The sequence below is a fragment of the Pipistrellus hanaki genome, assembly GCF_964339955.1.
Source record: "Pipistrellus hanaki genome assembly, chromosome: 20".
NCBI lineage: Eukaryota > Metazoa > Chordata > Mammalia > Chiroptera > Vespertilionidae > Pipistrellus > Pipistrellus hanaki.
Genome location: NC_140522.1, coordinates 14339357 through 14365083, shown reverse-complemented (window position 1 = coordinate 14365083; position 25727 = coordinate 14339357). Strand labels below are relative to the sequence as shown.

The window sequence follows — 25727 nt, the reverse complement described above, 5'->3', positions numbered from 1 at the left end:
CTCCGTGGCAGTCCTGCTGTGAGCAGCCTCTCAGCACCCTGGTTCTGTGGCCGGAGGCGGGTCATGATGACTGGGACAGAACAGGAGGCAGTGCAAGGAGCCAGAACTGTTTATGGGTTAGCCAGCGGGTGGGGGGCCGGGGGGCGGAGGGGGGTTGGCGCTCAGGTCAGGGCCGGCTCTGCAGCCAGGCTTGCAGTGTTCCTGTGAGGGCCCTGGGCGGCTCCCTCAGGCCGGGCTAGTGCCCACGGCCCACGGCCCTCCTGCCCAGGTTTCCCGGCTCCGCACGGTCCCTGGCCGGCTCCAGCAAGCCCCCTGGATGTCCCTGCCCTTCACTTTTACGAAGGTGACGAAGCCGCTGTAAAGCAGGGTGAGGAGGAAGAGGGCCACAAAGGTGGGCCACAAGTGGCTGGCGGCGTCCACATCGGCAGAGCCATCACAGTCCTCGTCCATGCTCAGGGCGCCCCCGAGGGGCTGGGCCAGATCTGGGGAGGAAGCGGTGCCACGTTAGGTCAGTCCTGCGGCCTCAGAGCGCACAGAGGCAGCTGCATGCCGGTGACAGCTCACACCATCCGGTGCCTGCCTATCACCTACTCAGCGGGCATCTGCAACTGGCCTTCTCATGGCTAGGCTTGTGCCTGGCACAGCAGAACCAGGTAGGTCACAGAACGATTGGGGCCAATGAACCAGAACGAAACTTGGGCACATAAGTCCACAAATGTGTGACCAGAGAGCCAGGGAGGTGTCAGCTGTAAGAAGATGCAGACGCACAGGGAATGGCCCGGAAGCCTGGCCATGGCCCTGGCCATATGGCTCAGTGGTTGAGCATCGACCTATGAACCAGGAGGTCATGGTTTACTTCCCGGGCAGGGCACATGCCTGGGTTGCAGGCTCTATCCCCAATCTCTCATCATTGATGTTTCTATCTCTCTCTCTCCCTCTTTCTCTCTGAAATCAATAACAATAGTTAAAAGTACATACAGTATCTGGAAGTGGCAGCTGTGACGAGCTGTGGAAAACAAGATATTGCCCACGAGGCAAAGAGAGGAGGGAACAGCATTCTAAGCGAGAGGAACAGCATGCACAGATGCTCTGTGTTGGGAGAGAGCCTGGCCCAGGAGGACGGAGGGGCAGGAGGCCAGGCCCAGGAGGGGTGCAGGCCTGGATGGTGGCGGGAGGAGTGGCAGGGCTGTGAGCCAGGGCATGCTCCAGGCTGGAGTATGACATCATCATCCTGCCGGATTGGGAGGGGGACTTGCCCAGGTCAGACAGGAAGTGGGCCTGGGAACCAGCATGCAGCACAGGTGCCGGGCCCCTTGTTGGTGGTATGGGGTGTGGGAGGTGGGCCGGGTAAGATTGAGTGCCAAGGCTTTGCAGTCTGTCATCTAACAATGGAAAGCTTGTGCAACGTTGTTTTCTCATCATCATATTCTTCGAGTAATTAGTGATTTATTCCAGACTCAGGGTCCTAGGCGAAATGGAGATTTAGAGAGCAGCCGTCTATCACCACAGAGACTCAGAGCTGGGCTAGGGCCTGGGGCCTGGGGCCCGGATCCCTCATGACCAGCCCGGCGGGCAGAGCCATCTCTGTGACCTGCGCAGCCTGTGGAGCTGTGGACATGGGGCACAGGTTGGCAGGTGAGCACTGGGTGGCCTGGCCAAGCGTGCCCATCCCATCCCCCTGGGGCTTGGGGGGTGAAGCCGGGGCAGGGTCTGGGTGCTGTGCCCAACAGGCGACCTGGCGGAAAGCCTCAGAGGGGAGGGTGAGGCCTCCCCTGCGGGTCCCTGTGCCCTCCACAGTCAGCGTGGGGTCTAGCCCTCCCTTCAGGGTGCACCGGGCTCCCAAGGTGCTGGGCTGGGTCCTAGGAAACCTGGGGGCTTGGAGAGGCTTGGACATCTTTGTGGGGAGAGCCGTCTGCAGTGACGCCCCGATGTCCGCCCTGGAGGAGGCCCTGTGCCATGCCCAGTGATGGGGTTGTCTTCACAGGAAATGGCTGGTTCTCTGGACCTGGCGGGGGGGCTGGGGAGGTGGCGCCGCCTGCCCGCCTGGACTAGCATCCAGAATGGGGCCACCAGGAATGGGTGAGATTGACAGGTGTCAGGTCACCCAAATCACCTAGTGTGGGGACAGCGAGTGCAAACTCCAGATACCCAGTCAGCCGAGTGGGGCTGTCCCGGGGTCAGCAAAGACCACAGGCCACTGGCCGGGCTGCCCCCCAGCCCTGTGCCCTGGGGGGGCTCACCTGCAGTGTCCAGGCTCCAGCTGGCATTGAGCAGCCTCCCAGAGGCCGGGTGCCTGACTGCGCACGTGTAGGTGGCGGGCGAGGGGCTGGGGGCGGCCGGGACCCGCAGGACGCTCCAGGTGCGGAAAGTGGTGCTTCCAGGCTCGGCCGTGGGCTCCGCGGTGGCAAACCAAGCTGTGTCCAGTTGACGCAAGCCCTCCTGCCAGGTGAAGAGCAGCTCCGCAGGTGAGAAGCCCGCCACCTCGCACAGGAGCCAGGAGGCCACCCCGGCAGAGGCGTGAGCGCCCAGCGTAGCCAGGACCCGGACAGTGAGGCTGCTGGGGGCCGTGGCAGCTGTGGGGAGGAGCCCAGGTGTGCCCGGGCCATGGGCAGCCTCTGGAGGATGTGTGTCCGTGTGGGCGGAGGTGGCCGGAGGGGCTGTGGAGAGAGGACATGGGAGGCCCTGGCCCATTCCTTCCCTGCTCCCCCTGATCCGGCCCCAGGCACTGGCCTCAGAGAGAGGGGTCCAGCACCCCACCTTCTGGCTGGGACACAGGCCGGGGTCTGGGCATGGTGACCGGATCCCTCATGACCCCTGGGTTCAGGGGGTTGGAGGCCCTGAGGGGGAAATGGTTGGAGGAGGAGAGTCACCTCCTGGCCCACCCAAGGTCAGGGCTGTGGCCACTCCATGGTCCCAGCTGTGAGGTACAGCTCTGAGCCGCACCCAGGCCACATGGTCCCTGTGTTGGTGCCCGGAGTTTGCTCTGGTTCTGGCGGGACCCTGCTGGCCTGGTGGCCGTGACCGACTGCCAGGTGCTCAAGGACCATCCGTATGGCAACCTCTTCTATGGTTTAGGGCATGACAGGCACCAGGTGAACAGGCCACAGATGGACAGCAGGCCAGGAGCAGCGCGCTTGTAAAGGGACATGCCCTGGCTGGTGTGGTTCAGTGGATAGAGCATCGGCCCACAGACTGAAGGGTCCCGGGTTCGATTCCAGTCAAGGGCATATACCTCGGTTGCAGGCTCAATCCCTGGCGCAGGTTTGGATGTGTGTGGGAGGAACCAATCGATGTGTCTCTGTCACATCAGTGTTTCTCTCTGTCTCTCCCTTTCTCTTACCCTTTCTCTAAAAATCAATGGAAAAATCCTCAGGTGAGGAGTAACAAAAAAAAAAAAAAAAGATAAAATAAAAGGACACATGGTAAATATGTCTCCTTCTGTCTGATACTGGAAGGCCCATCACCAGACAGCAGGCAACAACTGCAGCTGGGAGTGTGGGCGTGCAGACCAGCAATCTGGTGGGGCCACCGCAGGTCGGGATGCCTTGTGTCTGTCCAGCACACCTCTGCTGGCACTGGCAGCCCGCTCAGAGCAGGAGCACCATCTTTTGGTGTGGCAGACGCGGGGCATGCCAAGATCCCAGGCTTCAGGAGGTGCCTGTGTTTCTGTGAGGGCTAGGGGGCGGGTTCCACCCTCCTGGCTGTCCTGGCAATGAGTCCCCACAAAAGCCTTCAGAGCAAGCACATGTCTCAGCCAGGCCCATGGGCAGGCATGTCCCGGTGCTGGCCCGGGGCCCTTCTTATCCACCATGCTTCCTGCATAGTGACCTAGGCACCTAAAGGGCCTCAGTGGCACTCAACACAGGGCTTGGCATATGGTAGGCACTCAGTAGCCGTAAGTTCAGGGCCCCGGCCTTCCTGACCTCAATGTGACTGAAGACTCCCCGAAGTCATGGAGGGCTGACCGGAGGAGGCAGCCTAAGGCACAGACAGGCGGGCGGGGGTAAGCTGGCAGAGGGCTCCTCACCTGGGGCTCTGGCAGTGGTGGAGGCTGGGATGGGTTTCTCTGAGAGAGGTGGCCCGGGGGTCACTGAGAGGGCCTGGGTTTCCCAAGATGCTGAAATCAGAGGGGCAGTTGGCAGCCCAGATCAGAGAACACTGTGGACAGGCTGCCGGGTGGACGGGAAGACATGGGTTGGGCAGGGGGAGGGGCATAGAAGGGGCCGGGTTAGGCTGCTGCCTCCAGCACTCCGGGGACAGGGGTGGAAGGGACTGGGTTTGAGTGCTGGAGCTGGAGCAGCTGAGGGCAGAGTGGGGGGTAGGGAGCGAGCCCCTCTGGGGGGTGGCTGAGTGCCCATCGGGCCCAGTCCCTGCTTTGGTCCTTGAGGTCAGGTCCTGGAAGATGCTGGGACATGCTGTAGGCCACCCACCTGGCCACTGTAGGGTCTTGGAAGTGTGATTGGCGCTGCAGACGAGGGAGCCAGGCTTCCAGGTGACAGTTTGGTAGAGGAGGTAGGTGACTCTCTGCGTGAGATTCCCAATCACAATGTCCTTTGCAAGCAGCTTCTCTGTCCCGTTGTGCCAGGTGGCTGAGTGGGACCCCATCACCAGGCAGGCCAGGGTCACGGGCAAGCCTGCTTTTGGGGTCTTGCACTCCGTGACCATGGGGAGCACGGTCACCTCAGGAGCACCATCTGGAAGACAGACAGATAATGCTTGTGAGGCCGGGCACTCCCAGGGCACAGGGCAGTGTGAGGGGAGGTCCCAGTCCTGGGAGGACTGGCAGAGCCCTGGAGGGCAGGCCAACACAAACCCTGATCCCCTTGCTCTATGCATCTCCTGTCTAACCCCTGCCATGACACTGCAAGGGGTGGAGGGATCCCCCAGGCCAGGGTGTGCCCTGGGGTATGAGCCTGGGAGCCTCAGTTGCCAGGCAGGTGAGACAGAGCATGGCTGGACTTGTGTGTCATCACCTGAGCAGCAGTGAGGTCAGCCATTCCGGTCCCCATTTCTGCTCCCATGGGCTCTGCTCTTTGGGACCAGCCTGTCAGTGACTTTGGTCTCAGCGGGTATGCTCAGTCCTGTCCTAGGGGAATCTGGGGGCACACAGCTCCATCAGCCAATGTCCAGACAGCTGGCTCCCTGCAAGTGCTTCAGGTCTGGATGCTTGTAGGGCTGTCACTCATGGATGCTGGGCTCTGGGACTGGCAGTCCCCTGGTGGGTTGGCTCACAGCTTCCTCATCTTTTCTGTGGGGACCCGGGTGACCAAGGTGGACATGCCCATCTGGGGTCCCTAAAGGTGCTGCTCCATCTTAGTCTCATGGCACCTCTTCTCCAAGCCCCCACCTCTTCCCATGTCCCTGCCCCCACATCGCCTGCGGGTGCTGGGACAGGGCCACAGGTCCCTGCGATTCAGCCAGCATGCAAGCCATCTGGCTGGGCAGTGCACCGTGCCCTCTCTGCAGGTGCTCTGGTGGCAGAGCCCACTGCACTGCTCTCCCAAGCATCTGGCGACCCTACTCTCATATTTTCCTGTGCTTTCTCAGTGGGACTATCCCCCCTTCCCATAAGGTAATGAGGTCCTGCTGGACTCAGGTGGTTCCAAATCCCATAGGACTTTGTCCTGACAGAAGAGGGACTTGGACACAGAGACACACACAGGGAGAGGCCATGCACAGAGGAGCTCTACAAGTGGAGGGCATCAGCACCTTCCAGAGCAGCAGTGGGGAGGGCCTGGCCATCCCCCTACAACCTGGGATCACAAGCCCTGTGACCCTTGACCTCGACTCCCAGACTCCAGGTCTATGACTGAATTTCTGTTGTTTAAGCCCACGGGTCTGTGGGACTATGGTACAGGTGATGTAGGAAATAAATGTGGACCTTAGTACCAGAAGTGGGGTGTGATGTCACCAACTCCTAGGAGTGTGGTTGTAGCTTTAGAACTGAGTGGTGGTTGGAGGCCTGGAAGGTCTGAGGTGAGGGTTAGAAAACCCAAACTGGGGAGCATTTGAGATCTTGCTTTCCAGATTGTCGTCATTTGTATTCAAATAAATTCTTATTAACATTCTCTACAGAGGGGACATTGGAAGATGGTGGACCAGTAGGGGATCTGTCTCCCATAACCTTCCAGAATTTCACTGGAATTTAAACTAAATTGGAGAATATTCACCCTGAAAGAGCAGGTGAAGATTGGCTGGAGAGGAGACTTTAAACAAAGAAGGGCAGAAACCACCTTGAGACTGCACCTGTACAGCAGCTCAGAGAATGCAGTTGGGGTTGAACCTCACAGTCAGCCAGCCTGAGAAGAGATCCCAACCATGAATGGGACAACAGTAATCAAGACCCAATTATAACAAGAGGGCCCAAATAGCACACAAAAGGGTCACTCCTAGAGCATCCAGCTCAGTAGTTCAAAGAGACAGCATAGAGTGGGCCCCATATTTACTACAAAATGCTACACCATAAAGACTTGGAGTCATATCAAGTATATCTAATACATAGAAATAAACACAAAGTGACAACAAAAATGGGGAGAAAAAAAACCAAACTCCAAATGGAAGAAAATGAGGAATTTCCAGAAAAAGACCTAAATGAGGTAAGTAACCTATCAGACATAGAGATCAGAGTAATGATTATAAAGATGCTTAAGGAATTTAGTAAGAACTACAAGGAACTTAGTGGAAACTACATTAACATGGCAAAGGACATATAAACCATGAACAAGAACCAGTCAGAAATAAAGAATACTATATGTGACATAAACAATACACTGAAGCCCTAGCTGGTTTGGCTCAGTGGATAGAACATCAGCTCCCAGGTTGGATTCCAGTTAAGGACACATGCCCAGGTTGTGGGATCAATCCCCAATGTGGGGCATGCAGGAGGCAGCCAATCAATGATTCTTTCTTGTCATTGATGTTTTTATCTCTCTCTCCCTCTCTCTTCTGCTCTGAAATTAATAAAAATATATATTTAAAAAAATAAATTAATTAAAATAAGAGAATACACTGGAATGAATTAAAAGTAAGCTTGATGAAGCAGATGATCAAATCTGTGATTTGGAAGACAAGGTAGGAGAAAACATTCAATTAGAGCAGCAAAAAGAAAAAAAAAAAACTTAAAACACATGAGGAGAGTTCAAGGGAACTTTAGATCAACATGAAATGAAATAACATCTGCATCACAGAGGCATTAGAGAGAGAAGAAAGTGAGCAAGGGATAAATAACCTGTTTGAAGAAATAATGATAGAAAAAACCCCTAATGTGGTGAAGGAAAAAAGTCATACAGGATCAAGAAACACAAATCCCAATTGAGATGAACACAAAATAACCCACACCAGACACATCATAATTAAAATGGCAAACATTAAAGACAAAGAGAGAATTTTAAGGGAAGCAAGAAAAAGACAGTCAGATACCTACAAGGGAGCTCCCATAACGCTGTCACCTTATTTCTCAGCAGAAAAACTATAGGACAAAAGGGAAAGTATTCAAAGTAATGAAAAGCAAGGCTCTGAAACAAAGACTACTCTATCCAGCAAGACAATCATTCAAAATTGAAAGTGAAATAAAGAGCTTTCCACACCAAAAAAAAAAAAAAAAAAAAAAAAAAAAAAAAAAAAAAATGCTAAAGGGACTGTTGTAAGAACATATAAATACTAGTGGCCCAGTGCATGAAATTCATGCATGGAGGATGGGGGTCCCCTCAGCCCAACCTGCACCCTCTCCAATCCAGAACCCCTTGGAGGACATCCCTCTCACAATTCTGGACCACTGGTTCCTAATTGCTCACCTGCCTGCCTGCCTGGTCACCCCTAACTGGACTCCCCTGCTGGAGTGTTCACCCCTCATTGCCTCTATGTGCCAGCCTGATTGTCCCTAACTCCCCTTCCCCCCAACAGCCTGGTCACCCCTTACTACCCCCTGCCAGCTTGGTCGCCCCAACTTCTCCCCTCTGCCAGCCTGGTCTCCCCTAACTGTTCTCCCTGTCAGCCTGGTTGCCCCCAACTGCACTCCTCTCACTGGCCTGATCACCCCTAATTGCCCCCTCTTACTGATCTGGTCACCTCTAACTGCCCCTCTCTGCCAGCCAGGTCACCCCCAATTGGCCCTTCCCACCACCTGGTATACCCTCATGGCCCCCCCCACTTCCTGGTCACCCCATGCAGCCTGCTGTTCAGTTGTTTGGTCCTCCCTCACTAACCCCCCTGCCGGCTTGGTTGCCCCACACAGCCTGTTTGTTCAGTCATTTGGTTGTCCCTCACTAACTCTCCTGCCAGCCTGGTCGAAGGCAGCCATATTGTGAGAGCTTGAGGGTTAATTTGCATATTACCTTGTTATTATATAGGATATATATACTAGAGATCCAAATTCATGCATTGGAGTGGGGGCGGGGGGAGAGAGTCCACTCAGCCTAACCTGCATCCAATCTGGGACCCCTCAGGGGATTTCTGGGAATCAGGCCTAAACCAGGAGTCAGACATTCCTCTCACAATCCTGAACCACTGGCTCCTGACCACTCACCTTCCTGCCTGCCTGGTTGCCCCTAACTGCTCCCCTGCCAGTTTTATCACCCCTAACTGCCTCTGCCTACCAGTCTGAGCATCTCTCACTGGCCCTCCCCCCCCCCACCTGCTGGCTGGTTGCCCCTAACTACCCCCCTGCCAGCCTGATCACCACCAACAGTCTCTCTGCCCACCTGGTTTCCCCCAACTGTCCCCCCTCCTGACCTAGTTGCCCCACGCAGCCTGCTGCTTGGTCATTTGGTCATCCCTCACTAACCCCCTTGCCAGCTTGGTTGCCCCACACAGCCTGTTTAGTCATTCGTTTGGTTGCGACTGTCACTTAGGCTTTTATATATATATATATATATATATATATATATATGCAATAAACAAATACTTATCAATGATAACCTTAAATATAAATGGATGAAATGCTTCAATCAAAAGACATAGGTTAGCTAATGGGTAAGAAAACATAACCCATATATATGCTGTCTACAAAAGACCCACCTTCGAACAAAAGATTCATACAGATTGAAAGTGAAGGGATGGAAAAGAATTATCCAAGCAAATGAAAATAAAAAATAAATAAATGGGGGTAGCAATACTGATATCTTACAAAATAGACTTCAAAATAGACTTCACAAGAGCCAATGAATGTCACTACATAATAGAAAGGAATCAATCCAACAAGACGATATAACCCTGGTAGATGTATATGCACCCGATAAAGGAGCACCTAAAAATACTAAACAACTGCTAGAGACTTTAAGGGAGAGATCGACAGTAATATAGTCAGAGTAGGGGACTTTAACACCTTGTTGACTTCACTTAATACATTTTTCCGGACCAAAAAAAATCAGTAAGAAAACAGTGACTTCAAATGAAACACTATATCAGACATTTACAGAACATTTTATACCAAAGCAGCAGAATATACATTCTTTTTAAGTGCACATGAAACATTCTCAAAGACAGACCACATATTAGCACACAAATAAGTCTTTACAAGTTTAAGAAGATTGAAATTATATCAATCATCTTCTCATATCACAACAGCATGAAACTGAAAATCAATTACAATAAGAAAACTAAAAACACTCAAATACATGGAGGCTAAATAGAATGCTATTAAACAATGAATGGGTTATGAATGGGATCGAGGAGGAACTAAAAAACTTCCTGGAAACAAATGAAAATCAATACACAACCCCAAATCTATGTGACACAGCAACTAACCTGGTCACCCCCAACTTTCCTCCCCCCCCCCCGGCCCCCGCCAGCCTTATTTCCCCACATAGCCTGCTGTTCAGTTGTTTGGATGTCCCTCGCTAACCCCCCTGCCACTCTGGTCACGACATGCAGCCTGCTTGTTCAGTAGTTTGGTTGCTCCTCACTAACCCCCCTGCCGACTAGATCACCCTACACAGCCTGCTTTTTCAGTTATTTGGTCATCCCTCACTAACCCCCATGCCAGCCTGGTAATAGGCAGCCATTTGTGAAGGTGTGAGGGTCAATTTGCATATTACCTCTTTATTATATAGGATAGTACTGGAAGTCCTAGCCACAGCAATCAAACAAGAAGAAAAAATAAAAAGCATCCAAATTTGAAGTGAAATTCTTATTATTTGCAGAAGATATGATATTATACATTTTTTAAAAAAATCCAAAAACTCCACCAAAAACCTACTAGATTTATCAAATAAATTCAGTAAATAAGCAGGATAAAAAATTAACATCCATAAATCAATGGCATTTTTATACACCAATAATGAATTCTCAGAGAGTTCAACAATCCCATATAATAATCCCATATTGCAACAAATAAATAAGATATCTGGGAATAAACATAATCAAGTAGGTGCAAGACCTGTACTCAGAAAACTATAGGCGATTGAAAGAAGAAATAGAGGAAGATGCAAACAAGTGGAAGCAAATACCATGTTCATGGATTGGAAGAACTAATAACATTAAAAATGTACATACTACCCAAAGTGATCTACAGAGTCAATGCAATCACTATGAACATGCTTTTTCTGTGTCTATTGATATGATCATGTGATTTTATCCTTCATTTTGTTTATGCGATGCATTTTATTTATTGACTTGCAAATATTCTACCAACCTTGTATCCCTGGAATAAATCCCACTTGGCGATGGTATATGATCTTTTTAATGTATTTCTGGATCTGATTTGCTAATATTTTGTTGAGGATTTTAGCATCCATATTCATCAGAGATATTGGCCTATAATTGTTTTTTCTCTGTAGTGTCTTTATCTGATTTTGGAATTTTGATAATGCTGGAATCAGTACAGTTCACAGATCTAGAAAAAGTACTCAAAAATTTATATGGAACACCAACAAAAAGACCTTGAATAGCCACAGCAATCTTGAGAATGAAGAACAAAGTTGGAGGGATCACAATACCAGATATCAAACTATACTACAAGGTCATTGTAATCAAAACAGCCTGGTACTGGCACAAGAACAGGCATATAGATGGGTGGAATAGAACAGAGACCCCAGAAATTGACCCAAGCCATTATACTCAATGAATATTTGACAGTTTGGAGTTTTCTCAAAAAATTAAAAGTTAAACTGCCTTATGACCCAGCAATCCCCCTTCTGGGAATATATCCTAAGGAACCCAAAACACCACTGAAATTATAGATGCACCCCATGTTCACAGTAACACTATTTACAATAGCCAAGATCTGGAAACAGCCCATATGCCCAAGTGTGGATAAAAACATGAGTGGTCCATTTACACCACGTGTTATTTATGCAGCTACAAAAAAGAAGCATTTAATACCTGTTAAGACAGCATGGAGGGCCCTGGGGAGTATTATGCTAATCAAAATAAGCTAGTCAGAGGAAGACAAATATAACATGATCTCACTTATATGTGGAATCTAATGAACAACATAAATTGATGAATAAAATAGATCCAGAGCCCTGTAAGCATGGAACTGACTGACAAATCTCAGAGGCAGTTGGAGAGAAGAGTTTGGGAAGAGATTAACCCAAGAACTTATATGCATATATACATAACCCATGGGCACAGACAGTAGTGAAGTGAAGGCTGGGGCTGGGGCAGGAGCATGGTGGAGGGGTGAAAATGGGGAGAAGTAGGGACATTTGTAATACTCTTAACACTACAAATAAATTTTGTAAAAAAGCATTTAAAAAAGAAAAACTGCTACAATCCAAATTTGGTGGAGAGACTGGTAGAAAATGAGCATTGAAGGCGATTCTGTGTGGGCCCTAGAAGGGAAGGGGCTCTAGAGAGAAGGCCTGACCCCTGGTCAGGAATGCCGACATTCAGAGCCAAAGGCGGGAGGCCTTGAACTAGAGCAGGACCTGAGCACTGGAGACTGGAGGACCTATGAAGAAACCAAGGATGTGGCTGAATTCTGTTCTACTGTTTTTTGCAAAGTAGGGCTCATGGGAAAAGTGCTGACAGCCTCTTCTGCTGCCCTGTGGGAATGTGAGGAAAGAGAAGCTGAAGGAGACATGTGGAGGGACCAGGCTAGGTGGGTCTGGGAGGTTCTTAGCTTGTTGAGAGAGCAGGCTCCTAAAACAGGGCAGAGGGGCAGGTCAAGGGTCATGCCCCTGACTCCCTGGTTTCAGCAGTTGGCTCAGCACCAATCAGGAAGAGCTTGTGGGAGTCTTACTGGAGCAGAGCAGGTGTGGGAACATGATTAGGAGCAGGACGAGGAGGAAGAGAAGGAGCAGAAGGAGCAGCAGGAAGAGGAGGAGCAGGAGGAGGAACAATAGCAGGAGGGGGAGCAGCAGCAGCAGCAGCAGGAGAAGGAGGAAGAGCAGCAGCAGCAGGAAGAGCAGCAAGAGAAGCAGAAGCAGCAGGAGGAGCAGCAGGAGCAGAAGAAGTAGCAGGAGGAGCAGCAGGAGGAGCAGAAGAAGCAGGAGGAGGAGGAGAAGGAGGAGGAGCAGCAGGAGCAGCAGGAGGAGCAGCAGGAGCAGGCTTGCTGGGACTGAAGGCCATCTGTGGCTGGTGGGATACCACTGCCACCAGAGCCCGAGGACTCAGCCCTGTTTAGAGGGATGGCCCCAAGGGCAGAGTGTGGACTGAGGAATCTTCTGGGGCCTCAAAATCTAATGGGGTTTGGGCCCTGGCCAGGTAACTGTTTGTTAGTGTCACCATCATACACCAAAGGTTACAGTTCCATCCTGGTCAGGGCACATACTAAAAGCAACCAATGAACATAGCAGTAAATGGAACAACAAATCAAAGTTTCTCTCTTTCTCTTTTTAATCAATTACAAAATATCTAATGGTGCTTGCCCTTCAGGCTGGAACTTGCTTGGGGCCATGGCCTCTCCTTCCCCTTCCTTCTGTCTCCTCCTTCTGGCATGGAAATGCTGGCCATGGGGCTGTCCAGCCTGTAGATCCCGAGTCTACTCCATAGTCCGTGGCTGGGAGCCCTCAGTCCCAAGATTCCTCACTTTCGTGACTCCCCTGCCTGGTTTAGCTGAGATTGGGGACTGAGAGGGGATGCTGGATGGGTCAGACCTGTGGGAGTGTGGGGATGGGGTATTCTGCCTGAAAGAAACATATGAATTTGGTGAGTCAGCGGGTAGACTACTGCTGCTTGAATTGTGTGTCCCAATTTATACACTGACATCCTACCCTCTCCCACAGTCCTGCAGAAGTCAACTTCTTTGGGATGATGGAGGTGTGATGAGTGAGTTAAGAGTTCCCTGGCTTGGGCTGGGCCCCATTCAGTGTGGCTGCGAATTTGTGAGAAGGGGAGCTGGGGACAGACACACACAGGATGAGGCCACAGTGGTGGAAGTGCAGAGTGAACGAAGGTGTGTAGGCGGGAAAGGAGGCTATGGTCAGCCGCAGGGACCACCCCACCTTGCCCTCACCTTGATCTGACCCAGAGCTGGGCAGGATACACTGCTGTTGTTAAGCCGTCGGGCCTGTGTTGCTTTCCCTGTAGACACTCACTGGTGCTGTCCTGAGGGCCACCCATATGTGTAAGAGCCACATGTCCCGTGTGCCTCGCACTGCCTGGGGCCCTGTTCGGGTCCCCCAGCCCGTGGGCTGGGCCCGGACGGGATTCACTTAACGGAAATGGAGCCGGAGCCTGGAAGCTGTCCACGTGGAGTCTGGGCCAGGGGAGCCTTCCCCTCAGACCCGCGTCCTTTTCCAGTTCTGCTGTGGACAGTCACCCGCAGGGCCAGGAGAACACTCAGGCCTGGACACCCCATGTCTGTTGCTGCCCTGCGAGCCCAGGTGGTGCCTCCGCTCCCAGAGCTGGGCTCAGCGGCTCTGTCCTGGCCCCTCCAGGGACCCTGGCCCTGCAGGGTGTGCCCTGCCTGCCTCGGTCTGCCTCTGCCCAGGCCCGGCCACCACAGCGGGTCAGGGCACTGCATGGCCTCTGGCCCCCCGGTTGTGCGCCCCAGGCCCAGTGAGCCCCCAACACACGCCCCACGTCCCCTGTGCATGGCTCTGCCTTCTGCACCTCCCACCCATGTGACCTCTGGCCCAGCTGCCACCTGCCTCGTTTTAGCCCCAGCATGGATGGCACCTCCCGTGCTGCCCTGCCTCCAGGTCATGCACACTCTAGACGACACGGGTCCCCCGGGCACCCCCCAGACACTAGGCAAGGGTGGGACAGATGGCATGGCTGGCTTTCCAGGAACAGCCACAGGCAGTGAGGCGCATCCTGCCAGTGCCCCGGGCAAGGCCCTGCTGACCATGGGGAGGCCAAGCCCAGCTCCGCGGATGTGATGCCGGGGAGCCCAGGCCTGCGTCCCCTCAGCTCAGCCTCGTCCTTCAGGCTCATCTGCCCCAGTGCTGCCTGGCCAGAGGGCACCTCCCTTTCCCACGCGGCTGTCAGAATCAGGCTCACACAACAGAGTAAAGCAATGTCACAGAATAACATGCACATATTTATTTCAAGGCGACATGGGCACACACTGCGCGTTGACATGGGCTGCGCTCGGCAGACAGCGTCCAGGGAAGCGGCTTCCTGGCGCTGGAAGCTGGAAGCACTTGGGTGTAGGGGAGTGAGGAAGAGGGGAGGGTTATGTACAAGGGGCCCAGCACACAGCCCCGGGCCATGGTGCAAGGCAGCGGGCACCCCCTTGGTTCTGTCTCCTTGTGTCCACGCTCCTGCCCAGCTGGTCACTTCACCTGCAGATGACAGAAGCAGCGTGAGGCACTGCTCAGGGCAGGTCTGGGTGTCAGGACCCCCAGCCCTCCCACCTGCCCATCCGCCCACCTTGAACAGGGTGACGGTTGTGCTGTAGAAGAGGCTGAGCAGGAACAAGACAATGAAGGTGGAAGCCATGGTGTTGAGGTTCTCGAAGCCCTCCTCCTCGGCGCTCACCTCCCCCACTGCAGGGACACAACCAGGGGATCAGTGCTGCATCCCAAACCCCCTCCCAGGCCACCCAACTCCCACTTCCACGGGCCCTGGCAGTGCTGCCCCAGGAGGACAGGGCAGGGCAGGGCAGGGTGGCAGCAGAAGCGGAAGCACTCCGACAGCCTGATGGGAGGTGGGCAGAGCCCTGGATGCAGGGTGACAGCAGCTCACAGACGTACATGGGTGCCACAGGACTGGGATGGGGGAACCCAGTGGAGTGCCTCCTAGAGGGGTTACGGCCAGGGACCCTTGCAGTGATGAAGCTGGGAGTGGTTGGAGGTGGGAGTGGGGGCAGGCACAGGCCTGGGCCTGAGGGACCCTCCTTGCTTCCTCAATGGGACTCTCACTCTCTTTCTCAGAGTGGAGGGTGAGTGCAGGAAGCCATGGGGGCTCTGGCTGGGTTGTCTTACCCACAAGGAATCATATCTCTGGGATCAAGGGGTCTGACAGACACCTGAGGCTCTGGGCAGAGTGAGGCTGGATGGACAGGTGGACACATACAGTGGGCTCTGGAGCCCCAACACAGATGGGCCTTTGAGGCGGTGTCTGGAGCCCAGGTTCCCAAAGAGGTAGCCCGAAGGGGGGCAGTGCCATCTGCTGGGAACCGAGTCCCACCCAGGCCCCTGTACCCCTCACTCCCTGCTACAGACGGCCTCTTTCCCAGTCAGGTTCCAGGGCCAGGTGTTTGCGGGGCACAGCCCGCAGAACAGCCTCCCTGTCTCCGGGACAAACTGACTACTTCTGTTCACAGGGGGTGCAGGGCCTGCTGCTTCATCAACAGCCAGGACTGGGCCAGGGTGGCCCAGAGGCTGCAGCCACCTGCCCGGTGGCCCCCTGAGCCTGGGATGGAGCTCTGGTCAGAGTCCTGTCTGGGCTGGCTGCACCTCCAAACAGAGACAGAGGACAAGTAGAGTGGGCAGGAAGCCGTGTAGCAAGCATGGTGCAGAGGCACCGAGTGTGTGTGTATATCTCTGTATGCCCATACATATGTATGTTTGTACATGCATGTGTCTGTGAAAATGTGTCCATGTGTCAGTGTACACATGTGCATGCATAATTCCTCTCTGTGTGAGTGTTCATGTGTGTCTCTGTGCATGTGTGTATGAATGTACATTAACTGTGTGTATGCATGTGTGTGCAGGTATCTCTCAGTGTGTGTCTATGCCACAGTATGTGTGTATGTGTACATGTGCCAGTATGCCCATGTCCATTGCATATGTGTTTATATACATGTGCACTTGTGCCTCTGTGTGTACGTGTCCATGTATCTGTGTATGAGTCTGCATGTGTCTGTGTATATGAATGTGTGGGTATTTGTGTGTCTGTGCATGTTTCCATGTCTTTGCATGTCTCTGTGTATCCCTACCCATGGCATGTGTTTATATTCATGTGTGCATGTCTGTGCATGTGTGTCTATGTTCATGTGCATGTGTGACTCTGTGTGATGTGTCCAAATCTTTGCATGTGTTTCAGTGCATACAGGTGTGTCTGTGTAAACACCTGTGCAGGTGTGCATGAGTATGTACCCATATGTCTGTGTCTTTGCATACATGTGCACACAGCATGTCTGTGTTTATGTCTGTGTGTGCGTAGGTGTCCAAGTGCATGTGTGTCTTTGTTTATATCCATATCCGGGCATATGCCTGTGTGCATGCTTGTGTCTCTGCATTTGTGCATGTATGCATGTGTCTCTGTGCCAATGTCCATAGCATGTGTGTCCATGTTCATATCCATCTCCATGTGTGTATGTCTCTGTGTGCCTGTGTCCATGTATATATATGCCTTTGTGTGTGTCCATATTTGGGCACGTATCTATGTGCATGTTTGCACATGTCTCTGAATATGGGCATGTGCATGTGTGCCCATGTCTACTGCCTATATATCTATATGCACGTGTCTCTGTATGCATGTGTATGTACAAGTTATATGCCCAGGCCCCCATGAGCCGATTGCAGCAGTAGAGAAGCAGTGAGCATTGGTGTTGTCTGCTGGGGGAGCTCTGAAGGGCAAGCATGTCAGACTCGTGGCCCACAGTCACAGGCCTTGTTTATTTGGCTCGTGTGAGCCTTTGAGTGTGACATGCTTGCTGTAGGGGCTCAGGGCTTTGAGAGGCAGGTGGGAGGCCAGTGAGTGAGGCAGGGTTGGGGGCAGTGGTGACGGTGGTCTGCGGGGTGGAGGAAGCACAGCCATGGCCCCAGCAGGCGAGAGCATTGCTCACTCGGACCAGCATTTTTTGAACAGACATTTTTATTTCTAGTTTTTATAGAATGCAACACCCCACCCGTTGACACAGTCAGTTTGCATGCATGCACACACAGCGACAGGTCAGCCAAAGACTCCGGGACTGCCCTGGAGGGGCAGCCTGGGGTCAGTGGCAGGAGCTGGCCAGGTCAGACATGACCAGGGACACGTTGTACAGGGTGGGTTTACCGGTGGACTTGTCCACGGTCCTCTCGGTCACCGAGTAGGGCAGGGCCTCGTGGGCCACGACGCAGGTGTAGGTCTCCCCGGCACTCCAGTCCTCCTCGCTCACCGTCAGGACGCTGTGGACGAAGTACAAGCCGGGGGCCTGGGGCTCGGGCACTGGGGCGCTGGTCACATACATGTCGGAGGACACGGGCTGCCCTCTCTGCAGCCACTGCACAAACACATCTGGGGGCGAGAAGCCCTTCACCAGGCAGGTGACCGAGGCAGACTCCCGCAGGCTCAGCTGCTCCCGGCTGGGTGGCTGCACGTACACCGCGGGTATGTGCTTGGTGACATCTGTGGGAACAGGGTGAGCTCAGGTCGGGACAGCGGGGCTCTTCCCTGACAACAGGGGGAGCAGAAGGCATGTGTGCCTGTGTGTCTTAGTGCACGAATGTGCAGGTATCTGTGTCATGTGCCTGTGTCTACATCTTCGCATGGGTGTATGGTTGTCTTTGTATGTGTCTGTCCATGTGTGCCTGTGTCCATGTGCACATGTGCCTCTTGCTCCCAGGCCTGCCATGGGATCTCCAGGACCTGGATGCCATGCCTGGTAGGGTCTGAGGTGGTGGAAGGGGGCAACCTACCCTTGGGCCTGAAGATGGTGTGCTTCAGCGGCGAGGGCAGGTCCGTGTGGGTCACCATGCAGGTGAACTCCTCGCCCCTCTCCCAGTCATCCACGCACACCGTGGCCTTTCCAGTGGCACTGAAGGTGGCGTTGGGGTGGCTCTCAGAGATGTTGATGTGGGTTTTCAAGTCCTCGCCGTTCTGGCGGGTCCAGGAGATGTGCAGGCTGTCATAAGTGGCCAGGTCCGTGACCAGGCATGACAGCGTGGCCTCCTTGGTGAGGAAGATGCTGGCGAAGGTCGGGGGGATGGTGAAGACTCGTATGGTGGATGTACCTGGGATGGGGGTGGGGAGGCAGGTAGGGGGGAATCAGGCCAAGGCGTTGACTTGGCGGAGCCTCTCCTGGGCCCTGGGGTCCTGCCAGAGGGGACACCGGGCCTCACCAGACAAACCACCCTGGGGGGCCCCCTCCCAGCCCCTGGCCTCTATGGGAAGCCAAGGCTCAGGGAGCCGCCGGCCCAGTCTGGGGCAGGTCTGCCGACCTAGTGGACACCTGTGTGCTGGGGGCTCTGCCGGGGCCCTCGGGGAGGGACCACTCACTGGGGCCGCACATGGAGGACACGTTCTTCTGGAAGGTGAGTGCCTGGTGCTCCACTTGGCAGGTGAACACAGTCTGGCTCAGCCAGTCGCTCTCGGTGACAGTCAGCGTGCTGGTGACCCTGTAGGTCACGGGACGGACTCTGCGCTCGACCTCTGGTTTGTCCGTGACAAAGCCAGAGGTCAGCAGCTTCCCCTCCTTCAGCCAGGACATGGCGATCTTCTTGGGGCTGAAGCCCGTGGCCTGGCAGATGAGCGTGGATGTGCGGGGGCTGGGGCCGGTGAAGGAGTCACGAGGCGGGATGAAGACGTTCACGTGGGGGGGCTGCTCTACACTAACTGTGGGGAGGGGACAGCGTCAGCTAGGCCACCGCCCCCCTCGCCCACCCTCCCGCCCGCCAGGGAGAGGCCTGCTCACCTTGGAGGGGCACTTGCAATACTTTTTCACCATTGGGGTGTTTGACCTTGCATGTCACGAACTCATCCGTGCCCTGGAGGATGTCAGCCGTGGGCAGGAGAACCTGTGAGCTGGCCTCGTACTTGCCCTGCCTCAGGAGCGATGGGAAGTTCTGGACAGCGCTGATGGTGCTGGTGTTCTTAAAGCTCCAGGAGAAGGTGACGGAGTTGGGCAGGAAGTCCTTGGCCAGGCAGCCCATGGCCACCAGGCGCTCCTCGGACAGGGAGTTCTCACAGGAGACGAGGGGGAAGACAATGGGGGCAGCCGCACTCTCTGAGGACCCGAGCGGGACAGAAGAGAAAGGGGCATGAGAGGATGACTTTCCAGACTCGGCAGGTCAGGGGTCAGGCCCGTCACCCCTCAGTTGCCTCTTGAGGCCAAGCCCATGATGACGGGGTCCCCCAGGCCTCGCCACTTGTGGGGCAGGCAGTGTGGCCAGCCAGAGCCCTGGCAAAGGCTTGGGCTAGGGAGGCTGCCACGGCCCCCATCCTGCAGGAGCCGGCTCTGAACCTGGGAGGACGGGAGCAGTTTTTCCTGGGGCAGCAAGACTGGCCCTTCCTCCCCTGGCAGTTCTGTCCCCAGATGCAGGAGCACGTGCACCCAGCTCCCAGCTCACATGACCGAGGCCCAGGCCAGCGCAGCCTTCCCTCTGACCACTGCAGCCACACACTCAGCCCAGCACCCAAGAGCCCCGGGCAGCGGCCAGCGAGAGAAGGGCCCCTGCGGGTCCAGCCCTCACTGCCGCGGCTCCTCCACATGGAGCCCTGCCCTTGGGTCCTCGGAGCCAAAGGACTTTGTGTGATGGGGGGACAAATACAGACTCAACTCAACACAACACAACCAGGTCACAGGTTAGCCCAGGGTCAGCAGGACATGCTTGCATGGCCAGCTCAGCCCATGAGACCCATGTGGCCCAGCCAGTTAATGCAGCCAAAGCAACTAGCAAATTCCTCTGAGAGAAGCCACTCACCCACCATTAGTGCTGAACCCAGCCCAGCCCAGCTCTTTCCAACCCGGCTTATCCAGATCAGCCCAGCTCACCCAGCTCGGCTCACCCAGCTCACCCAGCTCACCCAGCTCACCCAGCTCACCCAGCTCACCCAGCTCAGCTCACCCAGCTCATCCAGCTCACCTAACTCACTCTGCTCACCCAACTCAGCTCACCCAGCTCAGCTCACCCAGCTCACCCAGCTCAGCTCACCCAGATCATCCAGCTCACCCAGCTCACCCAGCTCAGCTCACCCAGCTCACCCAGCTCACCCAGCTCACCCAGCTCAACTCACCCAGCTCACCTAGCTCACCCAGCTCAGCTCACCCAGCTCATCCAGCTCACCTAACTCACTCTGCTCACCCAACTCAGCTCACCCAGCTCAGCTCACCCAGCTCACCCAGCTCAGCTCACCCAGATCATCCAGCTCACCCAGCTCACCCAGCTCAGCTCACCCAGCTCACCCAGCTCACCCAGCTCAACTCACCCAGCTCACCCAGCTCACCCAGCTCACCCAGCTTACACAGCTCACCAACCTCACCCAGCTCATCCAGCTCAGATCACCCAGCTCAGCTCACCCAGTACAGCTCACCCAGCTCAGCTCACCCAGTACAGCTCACCCAGCTCAGCTCTCCCAGCTCACCCAGTTCACCCAGCTCAGCTCACCCAGTACAGCTCACCCAGCTCACCCAGCTCAGCTCACCCAGCTCACCCAGCTCAGCTCACCCAGCTCACCAACCTCACCCAGCTCACCAACCTCACCCAGCTCAGCTCACCCAGTACAGCTCACCCAGCTCACCCAGCTCAGCTCACCCAGATCACCCAGCTCACCAACCTCACCCAGCTCAGCTCACCCAGCTCATCCAGCTCACCTAACTCACTCTACTCACCCAGCTCAGCTTACCCAGTACAGCTGTACAGCTCACCCAGCTCACCCAGCTCAGCTCACCCAGCTCACCCAGCTCACCTAACTCACTCCACTCACCCAGCTCAGCTCACCCAGCTCACCCAGCTCACCCAGCTCACCTAACTCACTCCGCTCACCCAGCTCACCCAGCTCAGCTTACCCAGCTCACCCAGCTCACCCAGCTCACCCAGCTCAGCTCACCCAGCTCACCCAGCTCACCTAACTCACCCCACTCACCCAGCTCAGCTCACCCAGCTCACCCAGCTCACCCAGCTCACCTAACTCACTCCGCTCACCCAGCTCACCCAGCTCAGCTTACCCAGCTCACCCAGCTCAGCTCACCCAGCTCACCCAGCTCAGCTCACCCAGCTCACTAGCTCACCCAGCTCAGCTCACCCAGCTCACCCAGCTACCCAGCTCAGCTCACCCAGCTCACCCAGCTCAGCTCACCCAGCTCACCCAGCTCACCTCACCCAGTACAGCTCACCCAGCTCAGCTCACCCAGTTCACCCAGCTCAGCTCACCCAGCTCACCCAGCTCACCTCACCCAGTACAGCTCACCAACCTCACCCAGCTCAGCTCACCCAGCTCACCCAGCTCACCCAGCTCCGCTCACCCAGCTCACCCAGCTCACCCAGCTCAGCTCATCCAGCTCACCCAGCTCACCTCACCCAGCTCAGCTCACCCAGCTCAGCTCACCCAGCTCACCCAGCTCACCCAGCTCGCCCAGCTCTGCTCACCCAGCTCAGCTCACTCAGCTCACCTAGCTCACCCAGCTCAGCTCACCCAGTTCACCCAGCCCAGCTTAGCCCAGCTTACCCAGCTCATCCAGCTCAGCCCTGGTTCAGCTCAGAATGCTTAATTCAAACTGCTACAGTCCACCTCAGCTCCAGCCTCCCAGAACAGCCCAGCACAGTCCTGCTCAGCTGGGTGGTTCTGGTCAGAAGGTTCAGGCCACACGACCTGCTCACCTCAGAGGAAGCGTCTCACCCAGGACTTCTATACAGCTGGGCTCAGCCAGGTTGGCTCCTTCCCAGGGCCTCTTCCTGCCTTTTGCCCCTGGTACGCCTGCTTCCAGCCCTGGCCCCACTCCTGCTGGCCTCTGGCTCCCAAGCAGTGCCCATCACTGCCCTCCCCAGCAGCCGGTCAAACACTCTGCCCACTTCAAGTCAGTCTACATCTGGTGGGGCTTGGGGAGCTCTGGGTCGGCAGAGTGTCTCCCCTGCCCATGCCCCACTGTCAGCCTCTGGCTTTAACCATGTTCCCTCCCGAGAAAAATCACCCCTCAGAATGGTCAGGACACGCATCTTTCTGACCTCGCAATTAAAGCCCTGCTTGGCGGCACACGTCATGGGACCTTCCTAATGCTCGGCCATGACCCGAGAACAGGAACTGCGCTCACGACTTAGGGACAGATAGCAGAGGGGGCTTATCTGAGCTACCCGCCCGCAGCTAGCTGGCCACAGGGCGGCACTGGCCACTTTTCCCTGGAAGGTTCTCTGGAGAGAGGTGACTGGGAGGGACCCCCAAAGGGGCATCTTGGGGGGTCACATACCCAGCCCTCTGCGCCTCCACCCAGCCCTCTGAGCACCAATGGCCCAAGCTCCCCTTCAGATGGAGGCAAAGCTATCAAACCCTCTGGCGGCGGTGGCTTCTCACCACGCCTGCCGCTCACTTGCAAGTCGGGGCCCTCCTCGCCAGTACTAAGTCTAAACACAATCTAGCCATTTTAAATTAAATTATAGAAGAGCAATGGACTTGAAAGAAATCCAATCTAGCCCAGGAATCGCCTCCTCATTCCGAGGGCAGGGGACCTTTGTCCTGCAGCAGTTCCTCCAACTCCTCTACTCACTCAGTCACTGGGGACTCAGGAGAGTGGCAGGCTGGTGGTAGAAGCCAGGGATGCACCTCCTGGCCTGGGGCTTGGCCGCTCTCAGACCCTCCATTTCCACTGGAGCAAGTTCAAGTGCAAACGAGGCCTTGATATGCCCGGTTCCTTTCTGCCTGGAAACCTGACGGGTTTCCTCTTAGCCCACTGACTACGAGGTTTCACTGAACTAATCCAGGACCATCCCACACTTTCCACCGGCCTCTGTCCTCAGGGGCGTACTTGAAAATCGGTCTGAAACAGAGGCGACTTTATCAGAAATCACAAAGTGTCTTCCTCACAGGAATAAAACACTAACTTAAAAAAAAAAAAAAAAAACACAGAGGGTCCCTGTGACACGAGGCATGGTCACTGCGAATGACCCCTTGCAGGGCCAGCGGATTGAACACAGGACACCGGCCCTCGGCTAACGGCTCCTAGGCAGTTGCCCACCTCACTAGTGTAAACAAGACGCTGGCGAGCCACGTCCGGAAAGGAAACCCAGACATGGAAAGAGGAACCTCGTTCCCGCCTCGCCTTATCTCACAGCCCAGCCACAGGTGCTGTTTGCTCCAGCAACACAGTTAGGTTTGTGGGAAAAAGTCCGAAACCACATCTCAGAACCAGAAGCTATAAATGTGTCAACTGTGTTTTCTCGCTTCCGAAAATAGACTCTGGCAGGCCGGCTGGTTCCGGCCGTCGGCTGCAGGTGCGCGGCCCCTGCCACGGTCACCGGCTCCCCTCCATCCAACAACCTCATATCAGTGAAAAGTAATTTATCTTTGTCAAAACTCAGCCCACGGTTCCATCACCGTGTCTGGCCAAACTGGCACCACTATCCACTCCTGAAAGACGCGATTCCTGATTCTTGATTAAATAATACGATTTTTACAAATTCAGTGTCCTTGAAAATCTCTCACGTTTTAAAGTCACACTTTTCTTGCCCTGGCCTGTTTGGTTCAGTGGATAGAGCATTGGCCTGAGGACTGAAGGGCCCCGGCTTTGATTCCGGTCAAGGGCACATGCCCTAGTTGCGGGCTCGGTCTCCACTGGGGTGTGCAGGAGGCAGCCAATCCACAATTCTCTCTCATCATTGATGTTTCTATCTCTCTCTCCCTCTTCCTTCCTCCTCTCTGAAGTCAATAAAAACATATTTTTAAAAATAAAGTAAAACAAAGTCACACTTTTCTGAGCTCTGTCTTTCAACTCGGTAAGCAAAGTGTTTCCTCAGTCCTCGGCCCTATCCAGCCACACAGCTCTCCTCGCCAATACAGAAGTCTAAACACAATCTAGCCATTTTAAATTAAATTATAGAAGAGCAGTGGACTTGAAAGAAATCCAATCTAGCCCAGGAATCGCCTCCTCAATCCGGGGGCAGTGTCCCCCAGAGCCACCTGCTCCTGGTTCTGTAAACTCCTGGTTCTGACTGCGAGAAGGTCCCTCGGCCAGTCCGACCTCTCGCCCCGGCGCGGCCCTTCAGGCTGGCAGCCTCTTTCAGGAGCTCAGTGACCCCCAGACAAGCCATTATTTCATTCTCCGAAAGGCGCCCAAAAATCAAGAGGCTTTGCAGGCCCTGCCCAGGCCCCAGTCACTGATGCCCAGAAAGACCCACCAAGAGGAGCAGGAAGAAAAGGCCCGAGGAGGGCATCGGCCTTACCTGAGGAGACGGTGACCAGGGTCCCTTGGCCCCAGTAGTCCATTCCATAGTAATCACAGCCGTGCAATCTCCATCCTCACCCCACAAAAACTGGGGCGCCAGCACGGCTTTGCCAGAGCCTCCAGGGCCCCTGACCATGAGCCAACAGCCCTGATTGGGACTCAGAAATCCGAGCCACACAGCTGGCCGGGTGGGGCTGCCACCTGCCCTGCAGTCTCCTGTCACTGTCTTTGGAGAGGGGAGGTCGGTCTCCAGTCCCACTTGGGGGACCCTCTCTCCGGATCCCTTTCCTGACCTCCAAAATACCTTGGCATCCCCGATATCCAGACCCGATGCCCGACCTCCCCAAGGGCAGCTGCGGTGGGCACAGTGCAGGACTCACCTGAGGAGACGGTGACCAGGGTGCCCTGGCCCCAATATTCAAACCATCTGTCACATTGTGACAACCGTGCCCGGGCCCCGGGCAAGAACCTCGGGCCTCACATCCCCTCAGATGGTGCCCAGAAGGGCAAAGGGGCCACAGGGTCCGGAGGCCAAGGGAGGCTGAGACCCAGAGAGACCCCCGGCTGCAGAGCCCAGAAGAGCGGGTCCGAACCGTCCTCTGACCCGAGAGCTACAGTGCCCCGGCCCCTTCCTAAGTCCCCAGGCTGGCCCCGTCCTCCTGGACCCGAGACCCAGACACACTCATTTCCCCAAAAAAAGCATCAAAAACCCTCCGAGAGAGAGGAGAGAGAGAGGAGAGAGGGGGTGGGAGGACTCACCTAAGGAGACGGTGACCAGGGTGCCCTGGCCCCAGTAGTCAAAGTGGTCACATTGCCTCAGGCTCCCTGAGGCAGCGTACAAAAACCTCCAAAGCCTGTCTCCTCAGGACTCCAAAACCCGAGAACACAGCCCCTCTGCCCTCCACCGCCCTGTCCCCCATGAGAGACCTTCTGCAGTGGCCCCCGGGGCTGCCCAGTGGGGACTCCGCAGGGCCCCTAAGAGAGCAAAACACAATCCCAGGACAGAGACGAGAGAGGAAGCCGGCTTACCTGAGGAGATGGTGACCAGGGTCCCCTGGCCCCAGTGAGCAAAGTCACCACAATGCCCCTGCTGCCTGAGGCCGCATACAAAAACTGCACCACCACCCACCACCCACCACCCACACCCTGCCCAGCCCTGGCCACCCCAGAAACCCGTCTCTTCAAGTCTTCTCGCCTCTGAACACAGCCCCCTCAGCCTCCTTTGCAAAGACCCATCCCCATGAGAGGCATCTGCAGAGCGGAGACCCCAGTGGCCTCAGGAGCAGTCCCCTAGGAACTTCCCTATCCCCAACCCCAA

At 55.1% G+C, this 25727-nt stretch overlaps 1 long non-coding RNA gene and 2 gene segments (V, D, J or C); all 3 read right to left on the bottom strand.

The window, feature by feature from the left end:
* LOC311614045 (Ig delta chain C region membrane-bound form-like) overlaps positions 1–25727 on the bottom strand; it is a 38017-nt gene continuing 12290 nt past the window's right edge. Inside the window, exons 2-5 of the C gene segment in view lie at positions 4431–4694; positions 4028–4117; positions 2241–2657; positions 1–482 (exon numbers count right to left, since the gene is read on the bottom strand).
* Positions 14405–24766, bottom strand: LOC311614041 (immunoglobulin heavy constant mu-like). The segment is given in 7 exons: positions 24408–24766; positions 18950–19261; positions 18535–18870; positions 17955–18269; positions 17332–17664; positions 14758–14873; positions 14405–14669 (listed from the first exon to the last, which is right to left on the bottom strand).
* Positions 19272–21694, bottom strand: LOC311614046. The gene is made up of 3 exons (XR_014793565.1): positions 21357–21694; positions 20812–21305; positions 19272–20056 (listed from the first exon to the last, which is right to left on the bottom strand). It is a non-coding gene; the product is annotated as an uncharacterized lncRNA (long non-coding RNA).